The sequence below is a fragment of the Equus caballus genome, chromosome 27, assembly GCF_041296265.1.
Source record: "Equus caballus isolate H_3958 breed thoroughbred chromosome 27, TB-T2T, whole genome shotgun sequence".
Lineage (NCBI taxonomy): Eukaryota > Metazoa > Chordata > Mammalia > Perissodactyla > Equidae > Equus > Equus caballus.
Genome location: NC_091710.1, coordinates 14,619,221 through 14,638,871, shown reverse-complemented (window position 1 = coordinate 14,638,871; position 19,651 = coordinate 14,619,221). Strand labels below are relative to the sequence as shown.

The following is a 19,651-nucleotide window of genomic DNA, read 5'->3' as shown; positions in this document are numbered from 1 at the left end:
TTTACAATCTAAATGACAAAGAAATCCAAAACAGTTGGAAAATAACTAACAAGATGGTGATAGTGAACTCTTACTTATCAACATTACTTTAATGATAAATAGATTAAATTCTCCACTAAAAAAACATAAAATGTGGGGTCGTCCTGGTGGCATTAAGCTCCTGTGCTCTGCTTGGGTGGCCCGGAGTTTGCCGTTTCGGATCCCAGGTGTGGACCTATGCACCACCTATCAAGCCATGCTGTGGCAGGAGTGCCACATATGAAGTAGAGGAAGATGGGGACAGATGTTAGCTCGTGGCTAATCTTCCTCAAAAAAACTCAAAACATAAAATGGCTGAATATATAAAGAAAACAAGATTTAACGATATGCTATGTACAAGAGACACAGTTTAACTTTAAGGATACACAGAGACTGAAAGGGTAGGGACGCAAAAAGATATTTCAAGTAAATGGTAAGCAAAATAGAACAAGTGTAGATATACTCATATCAGACCAATCAGATATTAAGCTAAACATTGCCAAAGAGATAAATAAGGTTATTGTATAATGATAAAGAAGTGAATTCATCAAGAAGATATGAGCATCTACATATAGAAATATATAAAGCAAACACTAACAAAACTAAATGGAGAAATAATCAGCAACATAATAATAGTAGAGGATTTTAATATCCCACTCTCATCAATGGAGAGACATGCTGATATAAAATCAATAAGCAAAGACTTGAACAACAGTCTAGAAAAATGTTCTAAAGTATTTACACAGAACATTTCATCCAACTACAGCAGAATATACATTTTTCACATATGTACTCAGAACATTCTCCAGAGTAAATCAAATACACTAACAAACAGATCTCCTCAAAGTCAAGAAGATAGAAATTATATTAAGTATCTTTTCCAACCACAATAGTACGAACCTAGAAATCAATAAAAGCAGGAAAATAAGAAAATTTACAAAAGTATGGAAATTAAACAACACATTCTTGAATAACTAAAAAAATCAAAGAAGAAGTGAAAATGGAAATCACAAAAAATATCTTGGTGAAAAATGCAAACACAGCTCACCAAAATTTATGGATTGCAGCCAAAGCAATACCAAGAGGCAAGTTTAAAAATATAAACACAAACATAAGAAAAGATATCAAATGAACAACATAACATTACTACTCAAGGAACTAGAAAAAGAAGCAAAAACTAAGCCCAAAGTTAGCAGAAGGAAGGACGTATTAAAAAAATAGAGCAGAAGTTAATGAAATAGAAAATAGGAAAACAATTTAAAATATGAACAAAAGTAAGAGTTTTTTTAAACGATTAGCAGAAGTGACAAAACTTTAGCAAAACTAACAAGAAAAAAACGGAGGACCCCAATAAATATAATTAGAAGAGAAGACATTACAAATGATGCCATTAAAATACAAAGATCAGGGGCTGGCCCCGTGGCCGAGTGGTTAAGTCCGCTGCAGGCGGCCCAGGGTTTCGTTGGTTCGAATCCTGGGTGTGGACATGGCACTGCTCATCAAACCACACTGAGGCAGCGTCCCATATGCCACAACTAGAAGGACCCACAACGAAGAATATACAACTATGTACTGTGGGGCTTTGGGGAGAAAAAGGAAAAAATAAAATCTTTAAAAAAAATACACAGATCAAAAGAAACTATTGTAAACAATTATACTCCAACAAATTGGACAGCATAGAAGAAATGGATAAAGTCCTAGAAATATATACCTACCAAGACAGAATCATAAAGAAACAGAAGATGTGAGCAGACTTATAACGACTAAGGAGGTAGAAGCTGTGATCAAACAGCCCAGCAAAGAAAAGGCCAAGATCAGATTGTGTCACTGGTGAATTCTACCTCACAAGTAAAGATGAATTAACATCAATCCCTCTAGAAACTTTCCAAAAATTTGTAAAAGAAAGAAAACTCTCGAATTTATTTTACTCAGCTAGCACTACTATGACACTAAAGCCAGATAAGTACACTAAAATGTAAGTTCAGGCCAATGACTTTGACAAAAATAGTTGCAAAAATTCTCAGCAAAATACTACCAAGCTGAACTCGGTAGCACACTTAAAGGATCACACATCACTACGAGGTGGCACTTGTCTCTGGGATACAAAAATGGCTCAACATATGCAAATCAATAAGTGTGATACACCGCATTTGTAAAATAAAGGGTAAAAATCTTATTCTTCTTTCAATGATGCAGAGAAATTACTTGAAAAAATTTAACCTTCTTTTATAATAAAAGCTCTCAACTAATTGTGTAAAGAAATAATGTACTTGAACATAATAAAGTTCATATATGTAAGGTCCGTGATTAACATCATCCCAATAATGAAAGTTTGAGAGCTTTTCATCTAAATCATGAACAAGTGAAAGATGCACATCTTCATCACTCTAATTCAACACAGTATTGGAAGTCCTAGCCAGAGCAGTTCACTGAGAAAAAGAAATAAAGGCACCAAAATCAGAAAGTTAAAGTAAATTTTTTTTCTGTTTGGAGGTAACATAATTTTATGTATGAAAATCTTAAAGACTCAAACAAGAAATTCTTAGCATAAATTAATTCAGTAAAGCTGTCGGGTGCAAAATCAACAACTTAAATAAGTCAATTTTATTTCTTTGCACTAACACCAAAATATATGAAAAAGGTATTTAAAAAACCAATTTTATTTATAATACCATCAAGAAAATACTAGAATATAGTATACTAAATACTAAATTCAAGCAAAGTGGGGAGTCTATACACTATAAACTATAAGAAAAATTTGAAGAAGACATAAACAAATGGAAACATATCCCATAATGATGGATCAGTGAGTCAATATTAAAATGTCAATACTTATCCAAAGCCATCTATATATTCAATGCAATCACTATGAAAATTCCAACAGCATTTTTCACAGAAATAGAAAAAATATCTCACAATTTGTATGGGGATCACAAAAGATGCTGAATATTCAAAGCAATCTTGAGAAAAAATAACATAGCTGGAAGCAACGGAAATCATTTTTTGATTTTACACAATCTTACAAATCCATGCTAATCAAAACTAGATGGTACTGATATAAAAGTAAACATATACAACAATGGAACAGAATTGAGAGCCAAGATACAGACTCATGCATATATGGTCCAGTAATATTTGACAAAGGAGCCAAGAATGCTTGATGAGAAAAGGATTGTCTCTTCAAGAAACAGTATTTGAACTACTGGATATTCACACACAATTAAATAAAATTGGACACCTATCTTACACCACTCACAAAAATTAACTGGAAATGGATGAAATAATTTAATGGAACACCTGAAACCATAAAACTCTCAGATGACAAGGTCTTAGAAGACCTCAATGTAGGTTTTGACATTGATATTTTTGGACATGACACGAAAAGTACAAGCAAAAATAGCAAAAATCAACAAATAGGATGGCATTAAACTAAAAGCCTTCTTTACAATAAAATAATCAACAAAATGAAAAGGCAACATACTAAACATATAAAATATTTTCAAATATGTGATGAGAGGTTAATAGCCAAAATGCATACGGAACTCCTACAACTTAATAGCAAAAATACAAATAACCTGGTTGAAAAAATGGACAAAGGACCTGAATAGACATTATTCCAATAAAGACTTACAAATGACCAAAAAATACACGAGCAGATGCTTAATGTCACTAATCATCAGGGAAATGCATATCAAAACCACAATGGGGTCACCTCACATCAATCATGAAAAAGACCAGAGATAACAATGTTGCTGAGGGTGTGAATAAAAGGGAGTCTTGCGCACTGTTGTTGGTAATGTAAATTGGTACAGCTACTATGGAAAACTGTATGGAGATTCCTCAAATAATTAAAAATAGAACTAGCATGAGATCCAACAACCCAACTTATGGGTATATATCCAAATAAAATGAAATCAGAATCTCAAAGAGATATCTGTACATCCATGTTCATTGTAGCATTATTCACAATAGCAAACACCTGCAAACAAATTGTTTCATATGTATATATGTATTAAGTATATGTGTGTGTGTATACACACACACACACAATGGAATATTACTAAGCCACAATAAAGAAGGAAACCCAGGCATTTGTGACACATTGATTGACTTTGTAGGTACTATGCTAAATGGAAAATCAGAGTAAGAAAAATACCATATGATCTCGCTTACATGCGGAATCTCAAAAAGCAATATGGATGAATCTCCAAAATACAGTATTGAGTGCAAGAAGCATGGCGTAATTGATGATATGTTCAAATAATGATTAGCTTCTTGGAGTTTTTGATTAGGAAAAAGCAAAAGGAAGACTCCAAGAGTACTAGAAGTATGAAATATTCTAAATCTTGATCTTTGTTGTAGTTACATAAGCATATACATATGTAAAATTTGTAAGCTGTATGCTTGAGATTTGTATTAACTGCATTAACCAAAAACTGTATCAGCTGTAAGTGAATTATGCCTTGAAGATGGTATGTTCAAGGTAACTCCCCACTTCAGATTTTCTTACAGTTCCTGCTTTTGTACATGTGGCCTCCGCATGATGTTCCTCTGTTTTTAGACATCGATAAAAAACACATCAGTAGTGCCTTTTGAAAATTTTCTACAGAAACATTTATTTAAAAACTAAGGATATAAACTCTGAAAAGCAATCAAAAAAATAAAGAGACAGACATAGAATTTCCAAAACTATTTTGAAATTTTCTTTTCAATTTTGATTTCATATTTAATTTCATTATGATCAGATAACAGGTCTATATTATTTCCCTGAATTGTATTGTTATTTTTACAGGCATCTGGTCAACTTTTATTAATGTCTGTGTTTGCTTGGAGATAATGCCATTCTGTTATTTTCTTTGGTTTGCTTGAGTTTCTTCCTATAGGTCAGGCTGAACAGTTGTCTTGTTGAAATATTTTATTCTTACCAAATTTTACGGGCTTATATGATTTTCAAATCCATATGTTTTAAAATCTATTTTTCTGATGGCAAATGAATCTGGCACAAATAATGACGTTTTCATGACTGCATTTATTTGTGTCAATTTCGTTCATTGTAAGAAAACAAAAAATATTGATGGCATAATTGACAGAATATTAGCAATTATGTTCCATTTTTTCATCCTAACACTGGGTGAGGAGAATGATAAACAAGGCAAGCAAACTCTTAGTCTTGAGCAGAGGGCTACTCTCTTCCGACATCTTCAATTCCTTCTCAAAGTGTAGAGTTTCCTGAATAATCTCTCTAGACATGGACCCAGGATCTACATGCATCTGTTAAGGTACCACCACAAATATGCACACGGTATTGGTACTTGCATCACAACACGAAGCTGGAAATTTCCTATGTCGCTCTAAAATTTTCATGTTGGAATTGAGGTGGACTTGAAATGCCATTTTAACTCTCAGAAACTCATATTGCAGATTTATTTTCCCTGGAAGTTCTTTCTGGATTCATTTTTCTATGTATGTTTAAAATTTCATTTATTTCTTAAATTTGTTACAAACATACAAAATTTAGCCTCCATAATAAAATTCTCTAAGCCAACTTATTATGCAGTTTCTGCTTGTAATTTGGCTCTGATGACCACATCTTTCTACCGTGTCTGTCTGTATCTTATCTGGCTTGCGTCTTCCTCCAACAGATAGAGAAATAGTCTTATTTATTCTCTTTTCAAAGCCCCCAACCCTGGAGGAGTGCCCATATTTTGCATGAGAAATAATTCTAGTTATCTGGACATTTGCAGATGTGAGGTGATCCATATAACTTATAAGAAACAGGCGGCTGACTTACTCAGGTTTGCTCACTCATTATCATCAAGTGTTCTATTAAGACTAAGCATGTTTATGTATCTGAATTCATATCCATGGACCCCATGTCCATCATAAATCAACATAACATTTAAGCATCATGGACAAAATTAATTCCAAGAAAGAATTTAGTCGTGGTGTACTTTAAAACAGATTGGCCACTGCAATTACAACTAGAGCCCGGGGAAAGATATACATTACTTAAACAAAAAGTTACATGAATTAAAATGGTTTGCCTTCAAGCTCCAGATAAAACAGATTGTGAAAGACTGCTTACAAAAACAGTGAAAATATAACATGCACAGAGCAAAAACATAGAACAGAGTGTTTAAAATAAATTCCTGGACAGAAATAAATATACCAGCTTAAAGGACAAGCTTGGGAGTCACATTTTAACATTTATTTGCTGTGTGATATTGAGAACAATATTAGTTTCCCATGCCTCCATTTTCTCACTTAGAAGATGGGTGTCAAAGTACTTATATCATATAGCTGTTAATAGGATGAAAAATAATGTATAAAAATTGCTTGGTGTGGAGCATAGCAAATAGTAAGTGCTCAAGAAATAGCCTCTCTTAGTAAGGTAGTCTCACGTAATTCTTAACTACTTCCTATTATACTGATCAAAGAATTTAACTTTCTCTTCAAGCATTATTAAAGGAGAGAGAATTGCCATATGTTTAAATGTTAACAACTTCAGGAAATTAGACTCTTTGAATAATTTGAAGAATGAGACTAAGTTTGCTGTCATTTTAAATTTACACATTTCCCCAGCCACCTTTCTCAGGGCCCCCTTGACCTCGCTGTTCCTCAGATTGTAGATGAGGGGGTTCAGCACAGGGGTGAAGATAGTGTAGAATGCTGACACGACCTTATCAAGGTCAGCTGACCTGTAGGATTTGGGTCTCATGTAGGTGAAAATGGCAGCTCCATTAAAGAGTCCCACCACAGCCAAATGTGAGGAGCAGGTGACAAAAGCCTTCTTGCAGGCTTCTCTAGAACGCATCTGGAGAACAGCTGCGACGATAAAACTGTAGGAGGTCAGGATGAGGGAAAAGGGGACCAGAAGCATTAACACACAGCAGATGTACATTACATTTTCGAAGACTGATATGTCAGCACGAGCCAAGCGCAGCAGCATGGGGGCCTCACAGAAGAAATGATTGATCTCACATGAGCCACAAAATGGGAAGCTCAGGGTAGCAGCAGCCTGCATGAGCCCATCAGCTGCCCCCAGGAACCAAGACCCCAAAGTCATTCTCAGGCATAATTGCTGGCTCATGAGGACAGGATATCTCAGTGGATGGCAAACAGCCATGTAGCGGTCATAGGACATGGCTCTAAAAGGAAACTCTCCCCACCACCCAGTGTGAGTGAAAAAAGATCCGCAGCCCACAACCAGCAGGGGAGATGGACTTCTTGCCAGTCAAGTAGTCAGCAGCCATTTTGGGCACGATGGTGGCAATCAGCATCACATCAATGAGGGAGAATTGGCTCAGTAGGAAGTACATGGGTGTGTGGAGCCAGGGGTCCCAGTAAATCAGGAGAAGCATGACGACATTGCCCATAAGAGAAGCAATGGCCATCGTCAGCACCACCATGAAGAGAAAGAGGTGGGGTCTTGTATGTTTAAAGAGTCCTAGAAGAATGAAGTCTGATGTTGTGTTTCTCTTCTCCACGATTTCTTCTGGTGTGATTCTGCAAATGGAAAAATAGAGAAGGAAGGGACTTTCATCATCTACAAACCTTAGTTTGGCTTCGTAACTTCTGCACATGTGCTGGATATGGAATCCAAGGTCCTGACTCAAAGCCCTACATCCCAGTTAAGATGGTTCTGCTTGACCTATTATTCCACTTCTCTGTAACTCAGCCTTTCAATGTTTTAAATAACGTTAGTCTATGTATTTCACACAATGATATATTGTTTGGTTGGTATAATAGATCAAAATGAATCAAAAGTAGAAAAAAACTGTCAAGATTATAAAATTGTAAATAATTTGGCTTTTATTATATTATTTAATAATTATTACTATTGTGCTTTCCTTATGTGTACTGAAACCAAAATTAACCATTTTAGAAAATAAACACTTATTTAAACATTTACTATTTATATTTCTTTGAGTCTTAGATGAATTCTTTTCAAATTTTGTAAATTTTAACATACTCAAATTAGTTACTTTTTTAATAAACAAAAAATTAAAGCTGTTTCACTGCAGGTTACAAGGGCCACAGAAGGGAACAGATGAGTATAACAAAGTTTCCCCACTGAAGGAACATAATATCCCCAATAATTGATGAAAATGTTACTTCCTCTCGTTAAATAACTGTTTTTATTTACCTGATTTTAAAGTGTGGCTCTTCTAGTTCATCACTCTCTGCTCTGAAACCTTCAGTCTGTTTCCATCACACTTGTAATAAAATGCACATTTCTTTCCGCAGCTTCCTAGGACTTGGAGCCATGCCCTACGCATTGTTTCACGACACAATGTACCATCATGGAGACTTGCAATGATCAGGTGAGTATGAAAGGCAAGCATGAGAGGATCTTTGATGTCAGTAAATGCTTGGAGAGCATAGCAATAACTATAACAACGTACTCGTGATTAAAAAGGTTATTAAAAAGAAAAGGAAGCATATAGGTGCATGGAGCCAATTCTCCTCTTTTCTTAGCAGAAAAATGCACAAATTTGCCACTTCTGTTTATGGACGGGTTTGCAGACCTCTTTATTTCTGACATGGACAGTCCAAAAATATTTCATCCGAAGCCTTAGAGACACAGTAATCTCTGAGCCTGTTTTCTGGAATTGTCTGGTAATTGATTGGTAATTGATTACTACAGAGACAGAGATAGTGATGATGCTTTATAACCCGAAGGGTTTGATTTTGTGAATACTCTAATGCTATAAAAATTAGGCGGCAGACAGAGCCCATGTCTTGCAGAGCCGTCTAACACATAGGCAGTCTCTTTAAGAGACCTGTGGAAAGTCAGTTCTAATGGCTCGTTAAATTGCTACCTCCACCACGTGAACATTTACCTTTGAATGGACACAACAACACAAAGGAACACCAGCACCTTTGCGATGGCTTGTTTAACCACTGATACCAGACACATAAGCAGTCTACCTAATCGAGGCCTTGCCAAGCCTTGGTGATTTGCACTACCTCCTATCTAGTTCATTCAGCTCCTTGTTTTATATATTATTTAAGATATCTTTCTCCTCTTATTGCCACAGACCCTGATTCCTTGCCTGCAGGCTCTCTCAACCTCCATTATAACTTTAAACCACCCTCAGACTGATCTTATCGATGTGGGGATGTATGGATAAAGAACTCTGGGCTCAAGATACAGAACTCCTGGTTTGAGAATCATTTCATTTACTTTCTATATACGTGATGAGGAGTCAGTTACTTAACCTTGCTGCATTTATATGTTTTAAATTACAAAGCTTCTTAACAGATTACTAAAATAATTAAGATATTTTGTGCATGAATGAATTTTGAAGTAATTTCCCAAGTCATTTTGCACATTGAAAGAAAATTATTAATTTCAATTTTATTTGTTGGTCTATATCATTAGTTGCTATTTTTTTCCCACATAAACAATAGCTAGAAAGCCATAGCACAAAATGTCAATTTGATCATTCAACTGAATGCTCTGGAAATGTGAGGATGAAATAGATAGATGATAGAGAGATACACACATGGTCACACACACACGTGTGTCTCTAATTAATAACAGTAAATTTGGAACCATGACTCTTTAAAATGAAAATGTAGTAAATAAATAAGTAACTCTGTGATATCTTCCTCTATTGTGAAAAATTGTGATGTATGGTATTTTAGTAAATTAGGCTTTTCAACATACTATAATAGATAACTTAATAGGAAGGTCAATATAAATATGTTACTTAATTTCTTGTACATAACTAATGCAGCTTGATCTTTTTCACTAAATATCATACATAGAATTTTTAATAAAGAATTTATTGGCTTTATGGCTATATAAATGAATTCACTTGCTAAGTGAAACATGTAGCCTTTAACTAAAAGTCCATATTAACTCAGCAAATTATGAGAATATTATAAGTATTTCTTCTTTACATCAATTGTGGACCAAATTAATGTTAGGCTATTAAATAAGGTGACTGAAATTGAGTGAAGTCTTTTTTTAAATGTACTTATATATTTTCGTGAAGTGAGAGAAATACTTCCCCTCCAGGAATAGGTTATGGATAGTTTTCCAGGTGTACACGATCACATCCTTCAGAGAAAGAAAAGGAAACTGTTCTTCATTATTCTTAAAGTAATAAAATAGTTTGCCGCCAGAATTTTTCTTATTTATTCGAGGCCCTTTATTTAGAGAATGTTTGAGGAATTCTGTGTCCATTAATCCCAAAATCATGCCCTTTCTGAAGCTCGTAGGGAAATTGATTACAGTCTCCTTCTCCACATTGCACTGACTTGTAAGCTCTAGTAGAGATCATCGTCATAAACTGTTGGAGTTTCCTTCCACAATCTCCTTTTCTCTTCCTCCTGCCATTCTGCCCTCAACAAAGAAAGTGCCTCTATGTCCAGAAGATATTGATATAACATGGTTAATTTCTTGAAACAGCCACACAGTTCATTGAAACAATCCACTATTTTATGAGCTCAGTAATTTGAATGAAATGATTCCTTATTCAAGAAGATCTATTAGCCTACTGGTTTTGGGTGGACCAGCCCACAATTTATGTCTTCAGAATATATGTGGACAATGGGGAGACTTTTATTTTGTATCATTTGTGAATAAAGTCTTACAACGGTTACTCTGCAACTCAAAATTCAGATGTGGAATACTAAACACTTGATAAATATGAATCACTTGAAATTACTTACTAATATAAAGGAAAAATAATTCTCAAATTAGACTCACCACTATAGTAGAGTTGTAATCCGTGAGACATCCACATGGTGCTGGGTGTTTTTAATAGGTTCACTACAAATGCGCGTTTACATCAGTGTTGAGGGCACTGCTTTCTCCTCCTGGCCTCAGGCCATACTTATTTCAAAGTCCTAAGTGACCACTTAAAGTTTCCTACACTTATAAAATACCTTCCCCGGGGCAACGACACTTTCGAAGACAAGTCACCTTTGGTAGGGGAACACAGATTTAATGGTTTCTCAAGAGTAAGTGATGCAATGAACTAATTTAACACCTGGGTTTTCCTAAAGGCAAAATAACCCCGAATGGGAAGGTGAAGAGATGAGGCACTCCAAGGATAACAGCGAATGCAAGGCCTTTTCAAAGGCAAAACAGAAGTTCCATTCCTTGAACTGAACAAATGTGACTTAATTGCCTGAAATATAGATTGTTCATTTTACTGACTGATGATAATGATGGATTTTATTCATTAATCAAATATGCTCAGCATTTTACATATGTTTCAAACATTTTATTTAATCTTTAAAACAGCCGTTTGATCTATGAACTTTAGGGAGCATTTGAATCACTCAGAGGGATGGTTAGTTACACGTTGAGAAATATGTCCTTAAATAACTCATGTAAAGTTGAATTTTGACTCTATCCTTAACTGGTCTTCAGTGCTTTGATTGCCTCTAAACTCATTGATTTCCAATTTTTTAAACCCTTTTTTTATTCCTTATGTATTTCATGATCTTGGATTAGCATTATAAGTGAGCTTCCTCTTCCTCTTCTATAAAATATGCCTAATAACCTTGCTTACTTTGTAACATTATTAGAAGGATTAAATAAAATATTTGTAAATTATTTGGAAGAGTATCTGGCTCTTCATAAATCCGGTATAAACGTTCATTTTTATCATTACCATGATTGTTTCCAATGGGGGAAAAAGTGTCTTGAAAGCAGGGCTTATGTTGATTCTGGCCCAAGTGTTATGAAAAATTATCTAAAAAAGTAAATAAGCAAAGGGAGAGCAGTCTGTCCTTTCAGTGTTATACTTGGTCATTGTTTAACAGGACTGCTCAAAGATTATTTAGTTCTCTGGGTGAATGCAACTGTGTTTGGCTTACTATTTATTAATAATCAGGGCCAAGAATCTGTGAACTTGCATATTAGTGTGTATATTTGGTTCCAGTACAGATGCAAATAATTTATGTCTGGTAATAAAGTAAGAAATCAACCAGTGCTACTTAGCCAAAAAACAAAAACTCAAGCAGTGAGAAGGTTTTTTCCTCCTGACACCAAATGTGTGGTGTCTTCCAATACCTCTTTTCCAACACTCTGACATCAACCACAGAGCCTACAATTTAATCAAATCTGACACTACCTGGAGTCAGTGCAGACTCCACAGGCTTGAGGGCTCAGTCCCATAGACTGCCTCCTTCAGGTGCTCGTCACAATTGTCAGGTTTTGATGCTTCTGTCCAACTTGGCTACAAAGAGCTCCTAGGACCCTCTCCTCAGGTTCTGTAATTTTCTAGAATGACTCACAACAGTCAGAACAATGCTATTATAATGATTACAGCTTATTATAAAGGATAAAAATGGACAACCAGATAAAGCGGTTCATGGGTGAGCTTCGGAAGGCTCTTGAGTGCAGGAGCTTCTATCCTCGTGGAGTTGGGTTGTACCATCCTCCCAATCAGTGTTTGTGCACAGAAGCTCTCTGAACACTGTCATTTAGGAGTTTTATGGAGGTTTAATTACATACTCATGATTGTAGCCATTGGTGATTAACTAACTTTACAGTCTTTCTCTCTTCCCTGGAGGTTGGGGAATGGGACCAAAAGTTCCAAACTTCTAATCAGGGCTTGGTCTTCTGGCAACCAGGTCCCATAGTCAAGCTATATAGGGGCCACCAAGAGTCTCCTCAGAACAAAAAGGAGCCCTATCACATTTACCACTCTGGAAGTTCCAAGGTTTTTAGGAGTTCTGTGCCAAGAACCTAGGACAAAGATCAATTATTCTTATGTTATAAAACAACAAGAAAAAGTGAAAATAACAAATAGCATTTTTTTCCAGTGTGGCCTTCTCACAGGTCTATAAAAAGCCCTGTTCAACTCAAACACTTTTTGCACGAGCTGTAACACACTCTTTGTCCACTCATGGATAAGTTAAACTTTGAATAGACATTCATTTATTTCAAATTTTTGTGAGAGTTATATATTTAACTTTGGGAAAATTTAACTTTTGGAGAAGGTTCATCTAACTATGTCTCAAAATGCACCAGCTTTAAAGTGAATCTGGTAAGAGAGTAAGTAACTAGTGCACAGGCCTTGTAGGCATACAACTCACTTTCCTGTATTCCTCATGTGGAACCATGGTACCATCTGACCCTATTTGACCTCAGGTATGAGGAGGAATGTTTGGAACATGAGATACCACTGCATAGAACACAACAACCATCTGAGATGCACTGGGAATTGGGTTGGTAGGGTTAAAGGATGTGTTTTCATTGCTAAGGTTGCCAGACTCTGGAGGGGGTCAACACATGAAGACATTTTGACCTGTTCATTGTCTGAACCCAACTGGGAGAGCAACGTGAGGACTTGGTCTCACAAGGCCAAAATTGGTCTGAATGGAAGGAAAGGAAAGATGAGGCAAATGAAAAATACTCTTCTAAGATCTGTTGACAGACTGTAGGCAACCTACACGAGCTCTCTAAAACAGGATGACCCAGGACCCAATAAGCAGAAGTCAAAACACAGAAAGGAAAAAAGTTAAGTAATTAAGGGACCAATGACCCATGAAATAACTTGTATTTAGGTGTGTGTATACTCCTTTAAAGGTCCTCAAAAATGGATGAAGGACCCATGACTGTTTCAATGAATAAAAGTGGGAGGGAGACTTTAATGGCCCATGGTCTTCGCTGCTAAACAAAGCACACAGACAAGATGCTCCAACCTGCTCGAAATGTCAACAGAAAGCACTGTGAGTACTGCTGCTCACAACTACACTTGCAGGATTAGGAATCTCTAATTTTAGCATTTATCCATCACAAATTAACAAGTTATGTGAGGTGTATGAAATTATGTAGTATTCTCCATTCTAACCAAAGCTTGAAATTGACAAACTTTCAGTTTTACCAATCTCTTGACAATGGAGAAAATCACGTTTTACACATAATTTGTATTTGCTGATTTTCTAATGAGGTTAAATATCATTTCACTCACTCAATTGCAATTCATGTTTTCTTTCCTGTAAAACTATTTATTCTTGCCATTTATCCATTTTTCTTCTGAGATTTAAGGCTATTTATTTGTGAGTGTTCTTTGATTGGAGAATTTAATCCATTTACATTTAAAGTGGTGATTGTTATGTGGGGACTTAATGCTGCCATTTTAATTCTTGTTTTCTGGCTGTTCTCTGTTTCCATCATTTCTCTTCCTTTGTATTTCTGACTGCCATTTCATTTTGGTTGTTTTCTGAGGTAGATTTCTCAGTTTTCTCTTTTTTTTGTGAATTGTGGCTGTACTCTGATTGTTTGCTTAGTGGTTATCGTGAGGATTGTATGAAAGATATTCTCTTTTAAGTTGTAATTGAGCCTTTGCCTCCCTGATCTGGTGGAGAGCCACAGGTTTCTGATCGTGTCTGTCTATTTATCTCCTGCTCAGAGCTGTGTAGACCTTTGCATTTTTGTTTCTGGTGTGACGGCATCTTTAATTATTTCTTGTCAAGGAGGTCTAGTGGTGATGAACTCCCTCAGCTTTTGCTTATCTGGGAAAGCTGTTACTTCTCCATTGTATCTTAAAGAAAGTTCATTGGATAGAGTATTCTTGGCTGAAAGTTTTTGTCTTTCATTATTTTGAATATATCATTCCATACTCTCATAGCCTGTAGGGTTTGTCCTGAGAAATCTGCTGAAAGCCTGGTAGGGTTTCATTGGTAGGTTATTTTCTTCTGCCTCGCTGCTCCTAGTATTTTGTCTTTATCATTAAATTTGGCCGTTTTTACTATTATATGCCTTGGAGAAGGTCTTTTAGCATTGATGAAGTTGGGCATTCAATTAGCTTCATTTATCTGTAAATCTGAAACCATCCCCAGCTTTAGGAAATTCCCAGCAATTATTTCTTTGAACGAGTTCTCGGCTCCTTTCTCCCTCTCTTCTCCCACTGCAATACCTATAATCCTTACGTTGCTTTTCTTAATTGAGTGATATATTTCTTGCAGAATTCCTTCCTATTTAAAAATTTAGCTCTGTCTCCTCCTCCACTTGTAGCATTTCTACATTTTTCTCCTCTAGAAGACTATTTACTCCATAACATCAGTTCTATTTCTTAATGATTCTAGATTATTTTTTATTTCATTAACTGTGTTTTTCACATCCAGAATTTCTGCTTGATTTTTTAAAGTTTCAATCTCTTTGGCAAAGAGATTCATTTTATTGCTGGTTTCCTTGAATTGTCTTTCTGTGTTTTCTAGTAAGTCATTGAGTTTCTTATGATGGCTATTTTGAATTCTCTATCATTTAGGTTCTGTATATCTCTGTCTTCAGTGTTGGTTTCTGGAGAATTGTCATTTTCCTTCTGGTCTGAATTGTTGCAGCCGTTTTCTCATGGTGTTTGATGAGCTAATCTTTTGTCAGGGCATTTGTGGTATTCTTAGGATGCAGATTCCCCCTGTTACCACTAGGGGGAAGCAGGAGCAGCGTTTCTGGCCCCACCCCATCTGCTGGAAGCTGTGGACCTATTACAGGTGCTTGCCCCAGCCTGGGGTGAATTCAGACACTTGTGTGGACTGTCGTTGGCAGGCGGGGCTTCCTTGCTGGGATGGGCCACGCTTTGGTGCTTCAGGGGCACTCTGAGCTCCCCATCTCTACCAGAAAGTGATCGCCAGTGGGCTCAAAGCTGCTGCTGCCTCTTCCCACAGCTGCCCAGGACATGTTCTCTATTTGGGGGCTCAGCAGCACTGTGAGCCCTCATCTGCATGTCTGGGAAGCATTTGCCCCAACACGTAGATCTGCTGCTGTCTCTGTTTACAGTACATTGGACTGTTGTGCTTGGTGGATGGGGCTTCCTCGCTGGGACCTGAGCTATTGCTGCCCCTTGGTGGCACAGGGGCATGGTGGGCTCCCTCTCCCCACCAGGAGAGTGAAAACAAGCACAGGCTAAGAGTTACAGCTGGCTCCTCCTATGGTCACCCTGGTGTGTGCTCCCACTGTCTGGTGCTTGCCCCAGGTAGGAAAGTGTTTGTGTGCATGCACAGGGCTACCAGGGGAGAGCAGGGTGTGCTCACCCATCTCACTTCCCCAGTGGCCAATCCACCCACCCTCAGATGTACAGCTTCGTGTGTCTCTCAGGCATCCTGTTGTGCTTTGTGGGTTTCTTCCATTGGTCAGTGAATGTCTATTTAGTTGTAGTTCAAAAGGGAGAATGATGAAGGGAACAGCTCACTCTGCCATATTGCTGACTTCATCCTCCTGTATGTTTCTTAGCAGCATTCCAAATAGTTGATGACACTATCTACAGCTTGGTTTGAAAAACACAAAAAACTCTTGATTTTCTTTTTATTTCACTTGTTGATTGTTATTTATTACTGCAAATCAAACCACCCCAAAATCCAGTGGCATAGAGTAACTACAATATTGCTGTTGCAATTCATGAGTCTGAAATTTTGACAGGGCTTTTCAGGAAGAGCTAATCTCTGCTCCATGTTCTGGCTGTAAGTTCCACATGCAAAGCTGCATTTGCCGGGTGTTTGGCTCTGGCAGGATGACCTCATTCACAATGCTGGAGGCTGGAATGACTGGGTTTTGGTGAGACCTATCTCTCTCTATGTCATCTGTCATCATTCGACGTTGTGGTCTGAAATTCTTTACGTGAAGCCTAGAGCCCAAGAGAACAAAAATAGTAGCTTCAAGGCCTCCGATGACCTGGGCCCAGAATTGGTACCATATGACAATTGCCACACTCTGTTGGCCAAAGCAAGTCACATGGCCAGAGCATATTGAAGGGCTTGTTTCTGGATGGAAGAAGCAGCATATATACATAGAATGGGAGAAACTGTTAACAGTCATCTTTGCAAACAATTTCCACACTGCCCATTCTAAAATGTTTTGCTCGTCTCTTCCTCTGCCTGATTTCTAAATATTAGTTAATTTTTTGTTGTTGAGGAAGATTGGCCACAAGCTAATCTGTGCAAACTTCCTCCACTTTATGTAGGATGCTGCCACAGCATGGCTTGATGAACAGTGCTAGTTTTGAGCCCATTTTGAGTAACTATCTAATTGCTCAAATTACGAACCTAGGAATTATTCTTGATTTTAATCTTTTCTCATCCCACAAGTTCCATTAGAAAATACTCTTGGCTTGATCTCTAAAACCTGCCCTGACTTACAAATGTTCCCTTTCACTGATAATTCTTTAATGCAAACCGTCATTTACTACCATAGGCTCTTTTGCTTCCACCTTTGTCCCATAATATCCATTCTCTGAACAGCAGATGAAGTGGACATGTAAGACTGTACATCACATTATCTAACAAACGTTTTTTTATGCTTGCACTTGGAGTTTCTACTCTTTAACATGGCTTTACAATACCATCCTTACTCAGGACTTTTTCCCTCTCTGATGGCAGCTCCAATTCTTTTCTCCCTAGAACTTCACTTTAGTAACAATGGCTGTATTTATGATCTCCAAGCATGCCAAGCTCACTGCCATTTGAAGAAGTTTGAACATGGCATCCCTTCTCCTGGAGTGATTTGTGCAGGTTTTTCTTTAAATCATTAAGGAGCAAGTAAAATATTATTTTATCAGAGACTTTTCTAGAACATCCTATCTAATGCTTTCCCAACTCCATGGTTACTTTCCATAATATTAGTATATTTTATTTTATTTACAGCATCTATCACTAACTGATAGCTTTATTCTTTGTCGTTCATTGTCACCAGCACCCACATTACACAAACTTCACAAATTTACAAACCCTGTCAATCTTGATCAGAAGTTTACCCCAGCACCCAGAACATTATCAGGAACAGAAAAGCTATTCAATAATTGTTAAGTGAACGAATAGGAAGAAATAGTAGCCACATTTTGCTAAGAGAATGTTTTTTGTTACTTTTGGCTTTGTTGTAGGATGGTGAAAGTGGGATATAAATTTTTGCTCATGTTAATATTTGTAAAATATTTGTAAATGTGAATTTGTAAAAGTGAATAATAAAAATGAAATAATCATTGTGATCCATGTGATGGGTAAACATTTCAGAAAGTCTGAATGAGAGAAATTCCATCTCTATATCCTTCCTTTTCTTTCCTGCCTGACTAGAAAGCATGGCATTGCTGACTGTCCCAAGCTTTTTAGAACAGTATGAGAACCATCCAGACACACGTGCATCAACAATGATCAATAGACTATCTTGGAAGTATTTCTTTTTAATTTGAAGTGTACATCATTATATTTTGGCTTCTTTAGAGACCACATCATTTTCACCACCAAAAGTCTAGTTTCCATCTATCACCAACAAATGTGCTGTTTCACATCTTCTTTATTCATTCATAGGCACCTATGTTGTTCTCAAGTCTAGGCTGTCACCTTACTCAATATGCCATGTAACCAGGAGATTCTGTCTATTGGAAAAGACACCTGTGGAAAGACTCTCTTCAACCTCACTAGAAAAGCCTCTCATTTAAATGGTCCGGTTAGCTGACCCTTGTGCCATGAAACTCCAGGGAATAGACTCTTGGGTTGTGACACACCTACAGAAACACCAAATGCTAACTGGACCTGCACGTCATCTGGTGACCTGAAAGTAAAGATTTCTGGAATTGAAGCAGATGACATCTGATGAGACAGCTTTCCCAAGATGTCCGGACCAAGCCTTTGGAAGCTTGTCTGCCAAACCTTTGGTGACAACATAGCACTTCAGATGATCTCCAATGCCTATGATCTTGACAGATGTATTTTAGAAAAAAGGGCCTGAAGGTTCTCCTTCCTATCCCATATTTGTTACTCAAATGTGGCCACAAGAGGTTTCCAATCAGTGCACTTTCCCTCCAATGTGGGAGATGACACTCAGAAAGCTCCTTCCTGGCATCAGTGGACAAATGCTTGATGAAACTGGAAAACTCTGACTCTTGAGCAGTGGTGCTTTCAGAGAAAGATCCTGATCAATATGGGAAAATATGAAAATTAATCAACAGGAGGCCAAAGAGGGAACTGTCACATCCTACATTGATAGTGGAGCCCAACAGGACTTCATCTTCTTGACTGACAAGAAGCTGAGCCAATGAGACACCGCGACAAGTCAGCCAATGAAAAGCCACCATACATCAACCCCTCAATTCCTCAAATAGACACTTTATTTATAAAAGTCCTCCCAACTTCTCCTTCCCCTCTATAAAAGAATTTCTCCTCACCTTTGCTGCTAGGAGGTTCCACACTGATCACTGTAGTTATACACCTTGAGGCAAATAAACCCATTTTGCTGAGGAATGAACTGGCTGTCTATTTCTTAAGATCAGTGATTGCTACCCCAGCTTCCTTTTTGTTTCCGTTTGCATGAAACATATTTTTCCATTCCTTCACTTTCAGCCTGTGTGTATCTATAGATCTGAAGTGAGCCTTGTAATTGGCTACATGGGTCCTGTATTTAGCCCAGTCAGCCACCCTATGTCTTTTGATTTGATCATTTAATCCATTTACAGTAAAATAATTATTGATGGATATGTACTTATTGTCATTTTGTTAATTTTTCTGGATGTTTTTGTAGTTATTCATGATTCCTTTAGGGTTCCTTTATATTTCTGACAGACGAGTGTTGTAGGTCTGCACTTAAGAACCAAACGTGGGCCCCCAAAGTGGAGCACGCCAAAGTTAACCACTGGCTCAAAATTGCTCATAATTTTAACTAGAAAAAATATACTTT

The 19,651-nt window shown here is 37.0% G+C and overlaps 1 pseudogene; it reads right to left on the bottom strand.

The window, feature by feature from the left end:
• Positions 1–6,420: 6,420 nt before the first annotated feature.
• On the bottom strand, positions 6,421–7,601 carry LOC138921081 (olfactory receptor 2T8-like; annotated as a pseudogene).
• Positions 7,602–19,651: the final 12,050 nt, after the last annotated feature.